This window comes from Chiloscyllium plagiosum, unplaced genomic scaffold (assembly GCF_037043375.1).
Source record: "Chiloscyllium plagiosum isolate Xiang-an unplaced genomic scaffold, Cpla_swu_hap1 HiC_scaffold_45, whole genome shotgun sequence".
Taxonomy (NCBI): Eukaryota; Metazoa; Chordata; class Chondrichthyes; order Orectolobiformes; family Hemiscylliidae; genus Chiloscyllium; species Chiloscyllium plagiosum.
This window is the reverse complement of record NW_028270183.1, coordinates 16,956,336-16,975,220: the sequence shown is the minus strand read 5'-3', so window position 1 is coordinate 16,975,220 and position 18,885 is coordinate 16,956,336. Positions and strand designations below refer to the sequence as shown.

The following is an 18,885-nucleotide window of genomic DNA, read 5'->3' as shown; positions in this document are numbered from 1 at the left end:
GGGTCAGACTTGTGATTCTTGGCAAACAGCAACGAGAGATGAATTTAATTTGATTTCAGCTCCTAATATCCTAAAACTCCCACCATTGCCCGTTCTGACCCCCTCCTCCCCAGAACTGACCTCACAGTCATTGCCAGTTGGCTGAAGTTCCTCAGACAAGGCCCCAAAGGTGAGGCCTCTGGCTCAAGTTCCCATGTTTCAGGCATCTATGGTCCATCAGGAAGCAACCTGTGCATCAGGAATCAAGGCCTCGTAATGAGCCCAAATTAATTTCTCCCCACAAATGTGTAGCATTAACCCTCCATAAGCACACCCACCCTAATCTCCAGTGTCAATAATCATTTGCATGCAGCTCTCTGTATCAATCATTGCCTTCACCTGTACCGGTCCTTTGTGTTTGTTCTGGCACTGGCTGAAATCCTGCCCGACAGACACAGCAGTAACTCCCCAAGGAGTTATGACAGGTTGCGTCCGTGCCACACACATCTTCATTCTCACACTTGTCCACATCTGCAGTGAAGAGGAAAAGATGTCACAGCAACTGCTCCCGAACTGGACTGAACAGACTTGTACTATACGGACTCCTACTGGAACAAAACTTGGTAATTTGGTGTTAATAATCTACGTTACATAAAATTTCCAGCACAAAAACAGGACATTCGGTCCATTAGATGGATAGTGGTCTTGATGCTCCATCTAAGAGCCTCCTCCAACATTGTCTCACACTATCAACACAGCTTTTTATTCCTTTCTCCCTCGTGTACTCATCTACCTCAAGCATTCATGCTCAACTATTCCATACCATAGCAAGCTCCACATTTTAACAATGTTTTGGGAAACACAATTTCTCCTCAACTCTTCACTGGGTTTATTAGTAACTATTAAATATATACATTCTCTTGGTTTGAACTGACCCCCATCCTAAGCTGGATTCTGACCCAACAACAGTGAAGGAGTGGCAATATGTTTCCAAATCAGGATGGGGCTCAGCTCAGAGGGTACATTGCAGGTGGTAGACTTTAGTTTCATTGTATTTCCTTGTATGCAGATTGTGGACATTATCTGGGATTCCCTTGTGCCATTTCATAAAAGAACAGTGTAGAAGAGTGGACTGTTTGTTACGTTAACAGGTGCATGTTTGTAAAATGTATCTCTGTAAATAAATGCCTTTAAAAGTGTGCAAATATTGGCTTCAGTTCTACATTCAATCACTTATCTTTCTGGAAAATTGCATTTGTAAGTGCAATGGTTTCATATTCTTGTGCGTCTGGGTACTGGAGATGTGTGCATGATGTTTTGTCGAGCTGTTGTGGTGCATTTTGTAGATACTACACATGGCACTGACGGTGGACCAATGGTGGAAGCATGAATACTTAAGATTTTAGAGGAGAAAGTGAGGACTACTTAAGATTTTATCTGTGCCATTGATAACCAAAGCATTCGGTACTGCACTATGCTATGGTTTTCGAATGGAACAATTGGATCAGCTGTAAGAGAGTGCATTCTGTCTTGATGACTTATTTTCATTTTGTTTCATGTACACATCCTCCCCTTTAGAGAATAACTGGGAAGGTTTGAAAAGAGTAGCAAGCTGATTATTAGCTTCCCAACTTCAATGTGTAGGCCCAAATTACTGAGCTTCTCATCATAGATCAACCCCTACTCTCAGGAGGCACTCAGTGAAATTCCAGTGTGGAGTCTCCAAGGCAAGTACATCCTTCATTACAAAAGGCACCAAAAACATTAGTCATGGCTATTAAAGGAGATGGAACAGAGGCAGCTAGTTGGAGTACAGATGCAGATGAACCATGATCTCACTGAATGAAGATAGTGGCAGGAAGCTTTTAGATTTGAAACACACCATGTATCGCACAGTCTTGGTGGGCCACAGCACCTATTCCTGCGCTGTATTATTCTTTATTTTCTTCAGTATTCCTCCAATTTTTCACTCAGGCTTGATTTGGACATTAGTCTCTAATTCCTTTTGAATCCAGGACCATCCTGGAGAACTGACAACCTTATCACAAACAAGAGATTCGTGCCCCCATTTAATCACTCCTAAGATTATTCTCCTTACCTTTACAAGTTGTTGCAATGCTGGAGGTCCCAGGATTGCGGGTAAACCCTTTACCACAGTAACACTCATAGCTCCCAATTGTGTTGCAACATATTGCGGATGGATCACATTGTGGCCATGTACACTCATCAATATCTATGTAAACAGTGATGTTCGTTAATGGCTGGATCACCATTTTCTCAAATTACAACCTAAGATACAGGAACATGAGCAGGGCGCTCGGCCCATCAATCCTGCTCCACCATTCAACAGGTAACCCAATTTTGGCATTGACTCCACTTTCCTGACAGGTCCTCATAATCCTTGTCAATTACTTTGCCGATCAAAAATCTATCGCATGAACCTTGAATAGAGAAACACAGAGAATTGGAGCAGGAGTAGGCCATTCGGCCATTCAAGCATGCTGTATCATTCAATATAATCATGGCTGATCATCCAACTGGCTTCTCTACACAGGGCATGCAGAGCCATGCAGCCATTAAGAACCTTAGAGGGCATGCCATGCAGGATATGGGGTAAGCTATTTAGGACTGAGATGAGGAGAATTCTCTTCACCCAGAGAGTGGTGAGTCTGTGGAATTTGCGACCACAGAAACCAGTCAAGGCCAAAACATTGTAGGATTTCAAAAAGGAGCTGGATATAGCATGTGGGGCAAAAGGGAACAAAGGATATTAGCGAGGTTTGAGAAGATTTGTAGCTCAGATTGAGGTTCTGGATGTAGGTTTGCTCGCTGAGCTGGAAGGTTCATTTCCAGAGATTTCGTCACCATACTAGGTAACATCTTCAGTGGGCTTCCAGCTGAAGATGTTACCTAGTAGGGTGATGAAACGTCTGGAAATAAACCTTCCAGCTCAGTGAGCAAACCTACATCCAGAACAAAGGATATGGAGGAAAAGTAGGAATATGCTACTGAGCCGGATGATCAGCCGTGATCTTAATAAATATAGACACAGGCTTGAAGGGCCGAATGGCCTTTTCCTGCTCCATGCTTCAATGATGACTGTGGCCTGCTGATAACCATGACAATGTTCATTTCTTTCAGTCTGTGCTGAATAGCAAAACCAGGCGGAAGTAACATGAGCAAAATACTGCTGATGCTGGAAATTTGAAAGGAAGTCAGAAAGTGCTGGAGAAGTTCTGTCAGCATCTGTGAAGAGAGAAACCAAATTAACATTTCAAGTCCCACATGTCTTTTCGTCAGATGAATCATGAGGCTGTGTGTGGGACTGATAGGGAAAAGTACAAAAAGCCAAGGTAATGTAATGCAGGGATACTGTGGGCATCTCGAGAAGGCTCGCAGTGAGTGTGCAGTATGGCAGTGAGCAAACATCCTGGTGCAGTCCATGTGTCCCTGAACACCCTTGAGTGTCCTTGCCATAGCATTACATTGCTGTATGCTGGAACATTTTTGAAATGCAGAAGTAAGTGGATCAGAGAGGTTCAAAGGAGTTCTTCGAGGTTTGCGCATGTTGGCTGTCAATATACATGGATGTAATGATTTGGAGGTGCCGGTGTTGGACTGGGGTGTACAAAGTTAAAAATCACACAACAATAGGTTATAGTCCAACAAGTCTATTTGGAAGCATTAGCTTTGGGAGCGCTGCTCCTTCATCAGGTGGTTATGGTGTATAAGATCGTAAGACACAGAATTTATAGCAAAAGTTTACAATGTGATGTATCTGAAATTATATTTTGAAAGAAACCTGGATTGTTTGTTAAGTCTTCTAGTCTTTTAGAATGACCATGTTGGTTTCAGTTGTTCCATACGTATATCAGAACTTTTTTAAAGTTACATTCTCAAGTGATATTTAACAATAGGTGCCATGTCAGCCCAGACAATGTATTGAAGGTCTGATGTGCCCTTTGTGAGGCTGTCTGTGTCCCAATTTTCAGACTGATTCTATTTCTAAAAAAGGGATTTACAGAATCCTTGGTGACAATTTCATCTCTTGTCATCAGTCCCACCCAAAAGGTAAAGCAAACATCACCCAACCACAACGCAATGCCATCCATGCTCTCAAAGCCAATCACAACATTGTCATCAAACCAGCAGACAAAGAAGGAGCCATCATCATTCAGAACAGAATAGATAACTGCAAGGAAGTGTACCGACAACTGAACAACCAGGAACACTACAGGCAACTATCAGCCAATCTGACCAAAGAGCACACCTGTGAACTAAACCTGTGAAGGAGCAGCGTTCCGAAAACTAGTGCTTCCAAATAAACCTGTTGGATTATAACCTGGGGTTGTGTGACTTTTAGGTTTGTACATGAATGTGAGGTGCATTTAGCCAGTAAGATATTGGTGCCTGGTGGCCGATATTGGGGTCCTTCACAGTCAGTGGCGAGCTGTACTCACCAGGCCCTGTTCTGACTTCTGAATCGAGCATTTCTGACATCAAGCTTGTTTGGTGCATTTGATCGGAAAGGAAGCTGAATATTGATGAGGTGAGTGTGGGATATAGGTAAAGTAGTGTTACTTCTGCAATTATAATTACTTATGCAAGATAAATGAACTCACAACAGTGAATAATTGTTTCAACTAAGAGCTGAGTCAACTAGAATGCAAACTATGTGGAAGAAATACATAATTGTTTTCGTATTAGCTAAAATTGTATGCAAGAATGAAACGTGACTGCAAAACAATGGTAGATGTTACAGACAAATAGATAAGGTGCTGTGAGGATGTAGGTTAAGCCAGATATGTTTGCACAAGCAGTAGTTATAAGCATCTGTTTCCCACTTTTACAGAAACACAGGAACAAACCTCATTTAGAAGGTCATAAGGATCAGTATGGTTGGGGAAAGCACAGATGGAGGGAGTAATACCTAACAATGGGTCACAGCAGGATGTGGTCAAACGGCCTTGTGAGGCCAGAATTAAGCATTTTGTCACAGATAAGGCCGGATAAGGCAAGAGATAAACAGGAGTAATGGGTGCCGGATTTAGAGAAGTGGAAGATGTAAACGGGGAGGAGCAATGGGATACAAAATAGGAACCAAATTACATAAATATCGTGTATTAGTTGAATTCGGTGTGTGTGTGTGTGTCCCTGCCTTGTAGACAGTGGACATCGCACCCTCTTGCAAGGATAAAATAAATGACAGAGGAGAAAGTGAGGTCTGCAGATGCTGGAGATCAGAGCTGGAAATGTGTTGCTGGAAAAGCACAGCAGGTCAGGCAGCATCCAGGGAACAGGAGAATCGACGTTTCGGGCATAAGCCCTTCTTCAGGAATGAGGAAAGTTTGTCCAGCAGGCTAAGATAAAAGGTAGGGAGGAGGGACTTGGGGGAGGGGCGTCGGAAATGTGATAGGTGGAAAGAGGTCAAGGTGAGGGTGATAGGTCAGACTGGGGTGGGGGCGGAGAGGTCGGGAAAAAGATTGCAGGTTAGGAAGGCGGTGCTGAATTTGATGGATTTGACTGAGACAGGGTGGGGGGAGGGGAAATGAGGAAACTGGTGAAATCCGAGTTCATCCCTTGTGGTTGGAGGGTTCCTAGCCGGAAGATGAGGCGTTCTTCCTCCAACCGTCGTTTTGTTGTGGTCTGACGATGGAGGAGTCCAAAGACCTGCATATCCTTGGTGGAGTGGGAGGGGGAATTGAAATGTTGAGCTACAGGGTGGTACCACGTCGATTCTCCTGTTCCCTGGATGCTGCCTGACCTGCTGCGCTTTTCCAGCAACACATTTCCAGCTAAATTAAATGACACTACTGATTCAGATCTTGTCTCGGACTGAAATTATTGAAGTGAGTGAACTTTGTTTCTCACATGAGTAATGCTGTTAACCAGGCATTTAACAAGCTACAATCCCTCTTCATTCGCAATCCATTCTGCCTGAGTGGGAAACTCGTCTCGCAGTGTGGCAAACACATAGTCCTGACATCAAAATACTCATCGCCCAACCCTGTGTCCAATGCTGCAACAGAGCTCACTACAGCCAATCTGGCCCAGACCTTTATAAAGCTCCCCCCCTCTCCTTTTGTTTTGCCTGTGGATATAGTCCCACACAATCCTCATGAGATAATGCCTTCATCCCAGGAATGAGCCTCATGAATGTTCCTCCAATCGCTCCCAATTCTAAATATATCACTCCCCCAATAACCTGCATGCAGAAAACTAGATGTACTCTCTCTCAGGTCCTGTATATCTCTTGCAGGATCCCTTACTTTTATACCCCATTCCACTTGTCATAAAGGCCACTTTCGTTTACTCTGAAATATAAAAATGATGGCTTGTGCAGACAGCCCATCATTGTGACACTCATTGCTGTAGGACATTGGTGCGGGTAAGACTGTGGTGAATAAATGTAAGAAATTGGTGTGGGGTATAGATATGAGGTATGGCTCTGGGCCATGTGGGAATGGCATGGATGTAGGGAAAGGATGTGAGGCATGGGTGTGGGACATAGGTGTTTGATATTCATCCATGTCGCAACTTACAAATACTGCAGCCTCCTCTTAGTCTGGTTGAGAGTCTTGGAAACCAATGGGGAATGATCTGATAATTGTCTTCAATCATGCAACAATCTCCTGACCTTGCTTAACACTTACCCACGCAGTGATAATGTTTGTGATATAAATAACCTGACGGACAAGACTGAGCCTGGCGTAGCCTCCAAATGCAGTAGACTACTAGAAGAAAAAAAAGCATTTAAAAATTTTGTTCCTCAGTTGTCTTTCTTCCCTGCCCTGAAAGAGTTTACTTATTCTCCAATCCTTCACCCATTCCCCATGCACAGGCCCATCAACTTTTCAACCAGCAGTGATTGGGATGAAACTGGGTTTGGTTGGAACAATGAGGTCCCACTGCTGAGGTCCCACTACATTGTCTAAGTTTGATACATGTGCATATGGGCCCAGGCTGGGTACAGTTGGCCTGTCACTTTCCCTGAACACCATTGTGAAACCAGTTGGCCCTCTACAACAATTCAGAAACTTCCACGTGGACATCTTAACTGAAGCTAAATGTCAAATCAAAAGTCATAATGAGGTAAGTTTCAGCATTTACAAGATTTGATTCCTCCAAGTGACCTGGCTGATAAAATCCATTGGCCTCGATTTGAATTAAACACTCCCTCCACCCCACCTCTACCATTGGGTAGGGAAGAGTCAGGTGAGTAATTAATTCTTTAAATATCGACCTCCTATCCATAGTGTTGCTGGGCGATGTAATAATAACAGTAGCAATTCAGGCTGTGGACAAAGTTCCCACCAATAACAAACAGGGAGCTGCTTAAGACACAGTTGCAATGTACTGACATCACTGGTGCCGTGGTGCAGCGTGAATATAAAGTAGCTGGAGTCCTTGTGATCTGCTGCCCTGGGGGTCAAGTTTTGAATGACACTAAATTTACATTAGATTCCTTACAGTGTGGAAAAAGACACCTCGGCCCAACTAGTCCACACACACACTCCAAAGAGTAATCCACCCAGACCCATTCCCCATATTTACCCCTGACTAATGCACCTAACTCTATGGACTAAACTCTAATTGTGATTAATCATGTGAAGTGTGTATATCTTCTATTTAAACAATGTGACAAGGGTCTCTGTTCCTGTTGCAGCCAGTGAGCTCCAGACCTTCATCACCCTGTGGTTGCAAAGATTTATTGGTCAACTCCATTCTAATTGGATTGTCTTATGAGCAAAGGTTAAACAGGTTAACCTTACTGCAGTTTAGACAAATGAGAGGTGATCTCATTGAATCATAAAGGACTTGACAGGGTAAATACTGAGAGGATGTCTCCCCTGATGGGAGAGTCTAGGATCAGAGGGCAGAATCTCAGAATAATGGGGCACCAATTTAAGATTTAAGATTGAGGTGAGGAGCAATTTCTTTTCTCACAGTGTGATGCGTCTTGGAACTCCTTGCAGAGTCCTTAGAAAGTTAAAGCTGCCATTACCTTACCAGACCATAGAGCTACTCTCTCATTAGACAGAGATGACTGGTGGTGGTTTAACCTGGGAGTCACCTCAGGTAAGGAGAGAGGAAACGTCCTTTGTGGTAACCTCAGCCAGTGTGGAAATTGAACCCATGCTGCTGACATCACTCTGCAGCACAAATCAGCTGTCTCACCAACTGAGCTAACTGACCTCTGCCAAAGCTGTACATGATAATCTAGCTGATGCTTAATCAGTGTTTTATCCCTTTGATCCAACTGATAATATCCCTAGAAGGTCAACTTTGGTGAACGTACCAGACAACGAAGGGAATCTGGTCAGCATGGACAAGTTGGACCGAAGGGTCTGATTCTGTGCTGTACACCTATATGACTAGGGCATTGCTAACCCATATGTATGGTTTGTTTATCGCTGTCTACAGGCCTGTTTACAGTGACTATGTAGAATCAACAACATTTCTCAAAACGAGGATGACAAGTTTGTTCTGCGAATTCTTATGTTTCCTGCCTTGCTGATCAGAATCTGAAAGCAGTATTGTTAAAGCATAATGAAAGAATTGTCTGCGCTAATGACAAAAAAAATTGATCCAGACTTTTGTTCCTGTGGCAAATACAGGTAATCATGGATTACAGAGAGTTCAAGAAAGGGAGTGTCGTGACAGAAAATGGAAGAGCAAGAGGTGACATCGGTGAGAATGCAGTCATCAGTCTGTTTTCAACAGAGAAAGGAGACCAGGATGGAAAAGAGGTGCAGGGGAAGGGGTTAGAAGAGATCAGAATTAGAACAGAGAAAGATTTTGGTGTGGATTGGATGGGAAGACAGGAAGATGAAGCGTAAGAAGACAGAACTGGGAGTGAGAACTGGAGAGAAACAGGGACAATGCAGAGGGAGGGTAGTGAGGACAGGGAAGTCAGGGTCAGGAAGAGATGTTCAAGGGGACAATAGAGGATAAGCTTGCAAAAGGTGAGCAGGAGGGAAGGAGGAGACAGGCATAGGATGAGAAAGAATGGAAAGTGGAGGATGATAAGAGGGGAAAAGAGCAATCAGAAAAATAATTAATAAAACTTTTTACCCAGAAACGGCAAACCACAGCCGATTTTCATGTCAACAGAACTGTTTTCCTCAGGTGCTGTAATTGCTGCACTGTATTGGCACCGAATGAGATATACATTCTTTGTATTATTTTTCATTTATGATGATCCAATCAGCAGGGGGAGGAAATTAAATAATTTCCTGGGGCCCTGATCAAGACCAGAAAAAGAAAACTCATCTTTGTTGAAGTAATGTGACTGTAGTCATTTCAACAGAGGCTGTATCAGGACCAACAAAAACAGGACCTTTTCTCAAGGTTTGGGGCTTCAGGAATGAATATCCTGCCCCGGGATTAGGAGTTACATTAGCAGCCACAATTTTCTAGAGACCACATTAACTGCAGCACTACTCGAGTCATAATAACGATTCCCTTGGTATTAGCAACCTCAACTAAGACATCATAAATCAATGGTTAAGTTTCATCCAAACTGAGGGACACTACTTAACAGACTCCAATTTGATTTTAATGCACCTTCAGCATGAGGTTTGAATAAAAGTCCTGAAAATTTTAAGAAAACATTTTTATCGTTAACCTTGATATTGCAGAACTGATATTCTGTCATGAAAGGTATTGAGGTATTTCTGGTGAGAGCTCCTTGAATTGTGGCATAACCCTGACCAGAGAAGCCATTGAACTAATCACTGAACTATTTCATGTTAATCCAGCTTCCTCTTAAATACAGCTATATTTAACTATTCCTTATGGTTGGAAGTTTCACTTTCTCAACAAGTCACTTTTCTTGAAATCTCAACTGCATTTATTTGTGGTCATTTGTATTTATGACTCTTCAGTTGATTTTTGCAGAGTCCACTTGATGAAAAAAAATTAAAAATCACACAACACCAGGTTATATCCAACAGGTTTATTTGAAAGCACTAGCTTTTGCAGTGCTCCGAAAGCTAGTCCTTCCTAATAAACCTGTTGGACTATAACCTGGTGCTGTGTGATTTTTAGCTTTGTACACCCCAGTCCAACACACCTTCACATCATGATAAAATAAAGCGTAATGGAACCTCCAGCAGCAGATGGCGACGGTGAGCGAGAGCAGCTGGAGCAGTCGAAAGAAAGGGTGTCTGAGGAGAAGGCAGCCTCATGTGGATTTGAACATTCGAGCAATTGCAACACAACACAACTAACACACAACTACTTTGCAGACAGGCACTATGTACTTGCTGGATTGGCAACTTTCATGCAGGGAAGTATGTAGCATGTGATGTTGGTGAGGCAGAGCCACTGGAACAGTTGATCGGACCCTTTCTGGAAAAAAAGAATGTCCCTGGGAGAAGGATTTCGCATTGGGAAAAGGAGCAGACAGACAAAAGCTTCCTGAACCCAATGTCCATCCCAGTCTTCATTCGTTATAAATATCTCCTTGTTTAACCTTAATTTTCCCTTAATGATTGTAATAACTTAATGCCAATGGAATAAAGGATGATTGCTTCATGATCTTTGGACAGGCAGTGTATTCAAATCTCATGTTACAATAGGCCACTATCAAGCACTGCTTCCTCCATCTTGGAGGGAAGAGCTCTAACCTATTCAGTCTTTCAGTCTGTAATTAAACAAACTAATGAACTGGTGTGCATGTAAATTGGCAGGAGAAAGTGAAGACTGCAGATGCTGGAGTGTCAGAGTCGAGAGCCTGATGCTGGAAAAACACAGCAGGTCAGGCTGCATCTAAGGAGCAGCAGAATCTACATTTTGGGCATAAGCCCTTCATTGGAAATATGGGGAGGCACGCGGTGAAGCGGTGAAGGGAGCTGAGAGATAAATGGGAGTGTGGGGGTGAGAGTGGGGTGGAGGTGGGGGGAAGATAGCTGGGAAGCTAACATTTTACTTTGGAAACCCCTGGATGACCTTAGTGGAGTCCTTTTGCTCAGGACAAGCACTCTTGCTCTCCATAATAATGTGCCATCCTCTATGTTGATCTACTCTCACTGGGTCAAGAAAAGTTTCAGTTTCTGATTGTGATGGCCCTTTTGCTTCCCCCATCACCACCAGCTACTTTAGGTTTTCCAGGATGGAATCTTTTTGTGTCCACAGTCTGATATTGTCAGTGGTGATCTGAAGGTGTCCAAAACGTTTAAAACCAGAACTGACTCTCCTAGTGGCAGCATCACCGGTGGTGTATCTGCCAGTGGGCAGCGGCTCATAGCATCCACATTTGCCACTTGGCCTCCCAGGCGGTATTCCAACTTGTAATTGTAGAGTTCAGCACTGAATTCAACCTGAAGCTGTGGGCAGCATAGCCATGTCCTTTTTAAGTAGCCTGAGTAGGGATTTGTGGTCCATCACAAGTTTACATCCATATAGGTATTGGTGAAACTTTCTCACACCAAAGATAACCACTATTTCCTTCTCTATCTGCATGTACCTTCGTTTGGCATCAGCCAAAGTCCGGGAAGCATACTGTTGGGGATGGAAATACATTATGAAGTGGGTGACTCGTTTGTAGCAGTCCAGTTTAGGTAAGTATTCAGGCCACACAAACCTTGAGTTATTGACTGGTTTATTCGTGAGCTCACAGGGAAAGACAAGTCGACTGAATGGTCACATGTCACTCTTGACAAGCTACAGTGAGTTGTGTGATTATATAGGTTACAATCATTTAATAATTAGCAAATTGTTAATTGCAGGATAATGAGCAAGCTAGGCACGTTCCCCAGTCATTAGCTGCAGGCATGTAATGGCTGGACAGTATCGGTTAGTAGCTGATAAGCAGGTGTTAGTATACGATAGGTCTTTCCAAAGAGAAGAATAGCACCATGCAAGGAGAGAATTTGTTTATCAGGTATCAGTACAGCTGCAAGGCCAACTGTCTTAGCTGGGCATGGGAAACACAGGCTTTTAGCGAGCAGACACTCAGATGAGATTCAAAAATGGTTTCCAGGCTTTTAATATGTAACAAAGTGGATGCCCCAAATTTAACAATTCTCCCACAATTCCTTCCTTTTTTTCACCAAATCAGGAGGGCAGTTCAGGAGGGATGTTCGGGGCTCAGTGGGTATCCTGGAATAAAATCCCCATCCCTCATCCCTATCAGTCCCTTTGTCAAATAGAGTCAGTATGCCAGACATAGGCTCAGGATTCCGAGTAGAATGTTAGTTCTTTTTTTACAGCGTTGTTGCTTTAACCGTTTTTTTAATATTCCTCAGCCTTAGTGGCCTTACACTGTTTCTTCTGTTCCCTTTGTTCTTCACAGTCAGCTATGAACATCTCTCAGCTTTTGGGAATTCCATCTGTCGTACATACCTCTATTCCATATGCGTAATTCCTTCAACTAGCCAATAAGGTATCTTTTCATTTAGTATTGGCTTTATCTTTTCATTCTTTAATTAATAATGAATTAATGAAGCCATGCTTCAAATTAACCATGAGGCAATGAAACAGGTCACTGACAATGTGTAAAAGTATAAAGCCAATCGATCCTGCCAATTAGTTCTGATTATGTGGTTTTGGGCTAATACAATTGTTTTTTAAAATAATAACTAATATAATTATTATCTATAATTGAGAGGTGGAAACTGAACAAGTGACTAAGATATCATCAATATAAACTGAAAATACATTATTCAAAATCCAATTTTAAAATGTAAAATGTACACAATTTCCAACTCTCTGAGATCCATTATAATTATCAGATTCTAGTCCCTTAATTAAAATCCCAGATTAGGTTCCTTAAGTGGTCCTGACCAGTCACTGCTCATTTACAATGCTATAGGCTGTGAAATGACTGCACCTGCATTAAAAAGTCTTGTCTCCTCACATGGTAACAAAATATTTCTAATGCATGAGTAATGGCCGAAACCAAAGACACAGATATTAACATTAGGAAATTAATTTTTGTTATAGGATTTTTTCCACAACATAATGTTGAACTGAAACTTCAATTGTCAGTGAGGGAGGGAAATTGACATAGAATAAAACTACGACTGTCACTCCATAATCACCAATCAGATGCAGCAGTCTGAAAATTAAATGGAAACAAATGAGTCTGAAACAAAAACTTTAATCTGCTGGTACCTTTTTCTGAAAACAATACTGTTGGTTTGGGATATTTTGGATCAATCTTTATACTTCCAGTTTTACAATACTTAACTAAATTAAACAAAGTTCATTCAATTCCTCCACTCAATGAGTAAATGTTACAGTCTGAGATGATTTCCTCATGTCAGGTTTAGATTATAATTAAAAATTGAGCAGAGACCTACTCTCATCCTGGAACAGCATGATTCTGCACCTGAGGCCAGGTTTAGTGCTTCTGCTTTTACTTTTTTTAGTCAAAATTATGGAGAAGGTGAGAGCAAGTTTATACTGATGTCAAATGGTGCAGAATCTAAGGAGAAGACTTTTTTAAAAAAGGATTGTAATGTTGTCTTCCTCCATATTTAACTGATTTGAATTTGAATTGGCTTTCATGTAAGCATAAAAATTGATTAGTTAGAAATTGACAGTAGGGCAGTCATGGTCAGTAAGAAGAACAAAGTGGGCTGGTTAATATTTCATTTCATAATCACTGATGGTTCCTTAACTTTAAAAGAAATCATCTTAAATCCCAAAATGCAAAGCAAATTCAAAACTGTTCTGGATCTTGAGCTCCAGGGAACAAAATACAAACATTCAATCACCAACAAGCAAACGTGCATTCAAACCACATCACAAAGGGTTAACCTTTTGGCAAGCTGCAGGGAAACAGTCTCTCTCTCGCCACACACATGAACATTTTCCAACTTTTTTTCTATCTCAGTTTTTAGCTTTTGTTTATTCCTTGCTTATAAGGGGAATAAGGCACTCACATTACAGAACAGTCAAGGTTAGGGAGCTAGCCTCACAAATCCTGGTTGTGACACATAGCTGCTTAACCAGGTGTGCAAAATCTAAATACCTCTCAGCCATTCCATTTGCAATTTAACAATGTTTTCAAGGCAAGTTGTTCGGCTCTGCATTAGTCCACAACCCAAGGGAAATACAAAAGAGTCTTCAATAGTTGCCCAATGTGTCCCGTTTGCCAAATTCATTAAAGTCTGGACATCTTGAAGCAAGCAACTATAATTACTGCAGATTTGTACTAGCCAATTAAAAATAATGTTGGGCACTTGAACGGAATGGGGGCATCTTGAAGCATGCCTCAGTGTGGGTCCAGGGCTTACCAAATGGGGTTTCACCTGTCATAACCATAGGGCAAGCAAATTCTTTATTATTAATTTTGAAAAGCGTCAGATGCTTTCAGCAGCACTTTCCGTTCGGACACTAGGACCCCGTTGTGTACTCACACTAGTATCTTGTGGTCAAGTAGCGAGAGTTGTATCAGCGTTTCTAACAGCACTTTTGTCCTGGCCAGCAACTGCCCTCTATATTTCATCACTCAAACAATATCGGCCGGTGGTCTGGCAGGACCAGGATATCTCCTCCCTTACTCTTGATTCGAGCCCATTTACCACGGTACTTCTGTGTTTTCCTTGAGAGAGCAACCAGACATGGGCGAGACAAGATTTACTTGTCCCCGGGGGGGGGGGGGGGGGGGGGGGAGCCCTTCTCTTGCATTTAGAGTTTAGCAATCCCATTATCCTGGAAGCAAACAACAAGAAGCAAAGAACAAACACCAAAACAAACAGAACAAAACCATAGACAAACCAGGACAAACAAACAAAGACAATACACAAACTGAGACAGACAACAAATATCGGGATCCAGGTCAACAACTCAAGGTGAAAGCTGCCAAATTAGTTACCAAGTCCGGTACAGTCTCCTTCAACCAATCTTGCCTCAGCGTCTCATAACAGCTTCTTGCTACAAGGGAACCCAGCTCCCTACTCATACTGCACCTGCACATTCATCAATATCATTTATTGTATCTGTTTCTCCCGATGCGGTCTCCCCTACATTGGGGAGACTGGACGCCTTCTCACAGAGCACTTTAGGGAACGTCTCTGGGACACCTGAACCAATCAACCCCACTGCCCCGTGGCCCAATATTTCAACTCCCCCTCCCACTCTGCCAAGGAGATGCAGGTCCTGGACCTCCTCCACGGCCACTCCCTCACCACCCGACGCCTGGAGGAAGAACGACTCATCTTCCGCCTCGGAACACTTCAACCCCAGGGCATCAATGTGGACTTCACCAGTTTCCTCATTTCCCCTTCCCCCACCTTACCCCAGTTCCAACCTTCCAGTTCAGCACTGTCCCCATGATCTGTCCTATGTGCCAATCTTCCTTCCCACCTATCCATTCCACCCTCCACTCTGACCTATTACCTTCATCCTCACCCCCATCCATCTATTGTACTCTTTGCTACCTTTTCCCCAGCCCCACACCCTCCCATTTTTCTCTCCACCCCAGAGGCTCGCTGCCTTCATTCCGGATGAAGGGCTTTTGCCCAAAACATCGAGTTTCCTGCTCCTCAGATGCTGCCTGACCTGCTGTGCTTTTCCAGCACCACTCTAATCTACACTCTTAACTGTTTATACTCATGCCATTTGGTACGAAAAATTCACGAGCCACATTTTAAACACTAGCCAATAAAATCATTTTTGGATTACCTAACGGTGAGATGTACATCGACATTCTGGTGACTTCAGTCACACGTGGTAGGAACTTTTGAAGCACCCGTTGCATAACTTTGTCCCACTGAGACAGGCAAGGAACGATAAGGTGAAGGAGCCTTGGATGACAGGAGCAGAGGAGCTTCTCGTCAAAACGAAGATGCTAGCTTACTTAAGATTAAGGAAGCAAGGATCTGGCACAGCTTTAGAGGATTACAGGGTAGCTACGAAAGAACTCAAAATGGATTGAAGAAAGTGGACACAAAAAAGCTTTGGCAGAAAGGGTTAGGGAAAACCCAAAGGCATTCTACACATATGTGAGGAATAAGAGAATGATCACAGAGAGGGTAGGGCTGATCAGGGACAGTGGAGGGAACTTGTGCCGTGAGTCTGAAGAGGTGGGGGGGGAGGCCCTAAATGAATTTTTGCTTCACTATTCACTAGAGAGAGGAACCTTGTTGATAGTGAGAACACCGTGGACCAGGTTAATAGGCTTGAACAGATTGATATTAAGGAAGTAGATGTGCTGGAAATTCTGGGAAGCATTAAGATAGATAAGTACCCAGGGCCAGAGCAGATATATTCAAGGTTTCTACGGGAAGCAAGGAATGAGATTGCTGCACCTCTGGCAATGGCCTTTGCATCCTCACTCTCCACTGGAGTAGTACCGTCTGATTGGAGGAAGGCGAATGTTGTTCTTCTGTTCAAGAAAGGGAATGAGGAAATCCCTGGGAATTACAGACCAGTCAGTCTTATGTCTGTGGTAAGCAAGGTACTGGAAAGGATTCTGAGAGGTAAGATTTATGACTATTTGGAAAAACATAGTTTGATTAAAGATAGTCAGCATGACTTTGTGAGGGGCAGGTGATGCCTCACAAGTCTTATTGAGTTCTTTGAGGAGGTGACAAGACAAGAAGACAAAGGTTGAGTGCTGGGTGTGGTGTATTTGGATTTCAGTAAGGCATTTGATAAGGTTTCCTGTAGGAGGCTTATTCAGAAAGTTAGGATGTATAGGATACAGGGAAATTTGGCTGTCTGGATACAGAATTGGCTGGCCAAAAGAAGACAGCGAGTGGTAGTAGATGGAAAATATTCCGCCTGGAGGTCACTGACCAATGGTGTCCTACAGGGATCTGTTCTTGGGCCTCTGCTCTTTGTAGTTTTTATCAATCACTTGGATTAAGAAGTAGAAGGGTGGGCTAGTAAATTTGCTGATGACACAAAGGTCAGTGGTGCTGTAGATAGTGTCGAGGGTTATTGCAGGCTACAAAATGACAATGACAGGATGCAGGGCTGGGCGGTGAAGTGGCAGGTGGAGTTGAACCTGGAGAAATGTGAAGTGATTTATTTTGGAAGGTTGAATTTGAATGCTGAATACAGGATTAAAGACAGGATTCTTGGCAGTGTGGAGGAACATCGGGATCTTGGTGTCCATGTACATGGATCCCTCAAAGTTGCCATCCAAGTTGATAGGGTTGTTCAGAAGGCGTATGGTGTTTTGACTTTCATTAACAGGGGGTTTGAGTTTAAGAGTCATGAGGCTTTGCTGCAGCTCTAAAAAATCCTGGTTAGACCACACTTGGAATATTGTGTCCAGTTCTGGTCGCTGCAATCTAGGAAGGATGTAGGTGCTTTAGAGAGGGTGCAATGATTTACCACGATGCTGCCTGAATTGGACAGCTTGTCTTATGAAGATAGGTTGAGTTAGTTTGGGCTTTTCACACTGGAGAGAAGAAGGAAGAGAGGTGACTTGATAGAGGTGTACAAAGTAATGACAGGCATAGATAGAGTAGATAAATTTTCCCCAGGGCAGAAATGGCTGTCATGAGGGGTCATGATTTTAAGACTTTTATAATTGATTGGTTCTTTAAGCAGAGAGTGGTGTGTGCATGGAATGCACTGCCAATGGTGGTAGTAGAGTCAGACATATTAGGACATTTAAGCAACTGCTGGACAAGCATAAATGGCAGTAAATTGAAGAGTGTGAAGGTTAAGTTGATCTTAGATTAAGATAAGTGCTCAGCACAACATCGTGGACTGAAGGGTCTGTACTGTACTGATCTATGTTCTATATTCTATTGGAATTGTTTGATTGACTTTAGGAGGTGGTGATAAAGAGTGAGTTCGCAAAAGCCCAAGTCACATTTCTGAGTCACGTCATTGGACATGGAAAGATGGCCCTTCAGGATATGAAAACAAAGATTATTGGGGAGTTTCCCATGACACTACAAAGATTCCTGGGATTGAGAGTGATTTTTATCAGTAGTTCATACTGAATTTTAGCAATGTGGCTCCTCCACTGACTTGTTGAAGAAGTGCAGAAAATTTCAGTAGATGAAGGAATGCCTGAAGGCATTTGACAGCCTGAAAGCTGTGTTAACCACTGCCCCAGTGTAGGCCACACTTAATTACACAAATCCATCCAATGTGAGTAATATGGGTGTCAGGGCTTTACTCTTGCAAGAAAATGACAAGAAGATAGAAAGACCTATTCAGTATTTTTCCAGGAAACTGAATAATCAGCAACAGAAATATTCCACGATTGAACAGAAGACCTTGAGCTTGGTTCTGGCATTGCAGCATTTCAACATTTATATTGCAGTAATGTGTCTGAGATAATTGTATATATTGATGAAGATTCCTTAAAAGCTTTTGGAAATATTTAAGGATAAAAATTGCAGACTGTTTAGATACAGCTTATTATTGCAGCCATTCAATTTGAAAATTATATTTGTGGCAGGACGAGAAAATGTAATTGCTGATGCATTGTCATGACTGGATTAAGGAAAACGGAGGTGTTCAGTGGCGGGAATAAACATACTGAGCTGGAAAATAACAGTGAATATTTGTATGCTTAGAGTCAATGTAATGTATACGTATTGTGTAGTAATAGTGTAGGACTAAAGCTTTTTTAAAAGTGAAGCCAACTTTCTTTATTGATCATGATTTGGAGATGATGAAGGAGCGTCGCTCCGAAAGCTAGTGTGCTTCCAATTAAACCTGTTGGACTATAACCTGGTGTTGTGTGATTTTTTTCTTTATTGATGATTCACTTCTCTTTAAGGGGGCAGGTGTGACAATACTATGTCTTTAAGAGATGTATTTTGTCCTGGATTTTATTATGAAGAGAGATTTTATGTCTGAGGTGCTAAACTGTCGATCTGAAATCCATAGTTTGTGAGGCCTTGGGTTTTATTTTCAAAGTAGGAATAGTCGAAGTAGCTTGAATGGGTGGGGCCAGCTCCCGTACAACCAAGATTTTTAGTG

General features: G+C 42.5%; 1 long non-coding RNA gene across 1 annotated transcript in view; it reads right to left on the bottom strand.

The window, feature by feature from the left end:
• Window positions 1-381: 381 nt before the first annotated feature.
• The window catches only part of LOC148136401 (uncharacterized), a 123,452-nt gene continuing 104,948 nt past the window's right edge, over window positions 382-18,885 (bottom strand). The window contains exon 5 of the long non-coding RNA XR_015754482.1: window positions 382-510. This is a non-coding gene — a long non-coding RNA (uncharacterized LOC148136401). The remainder of the gene's footprint in view (window positions 511-18,885) is intronic.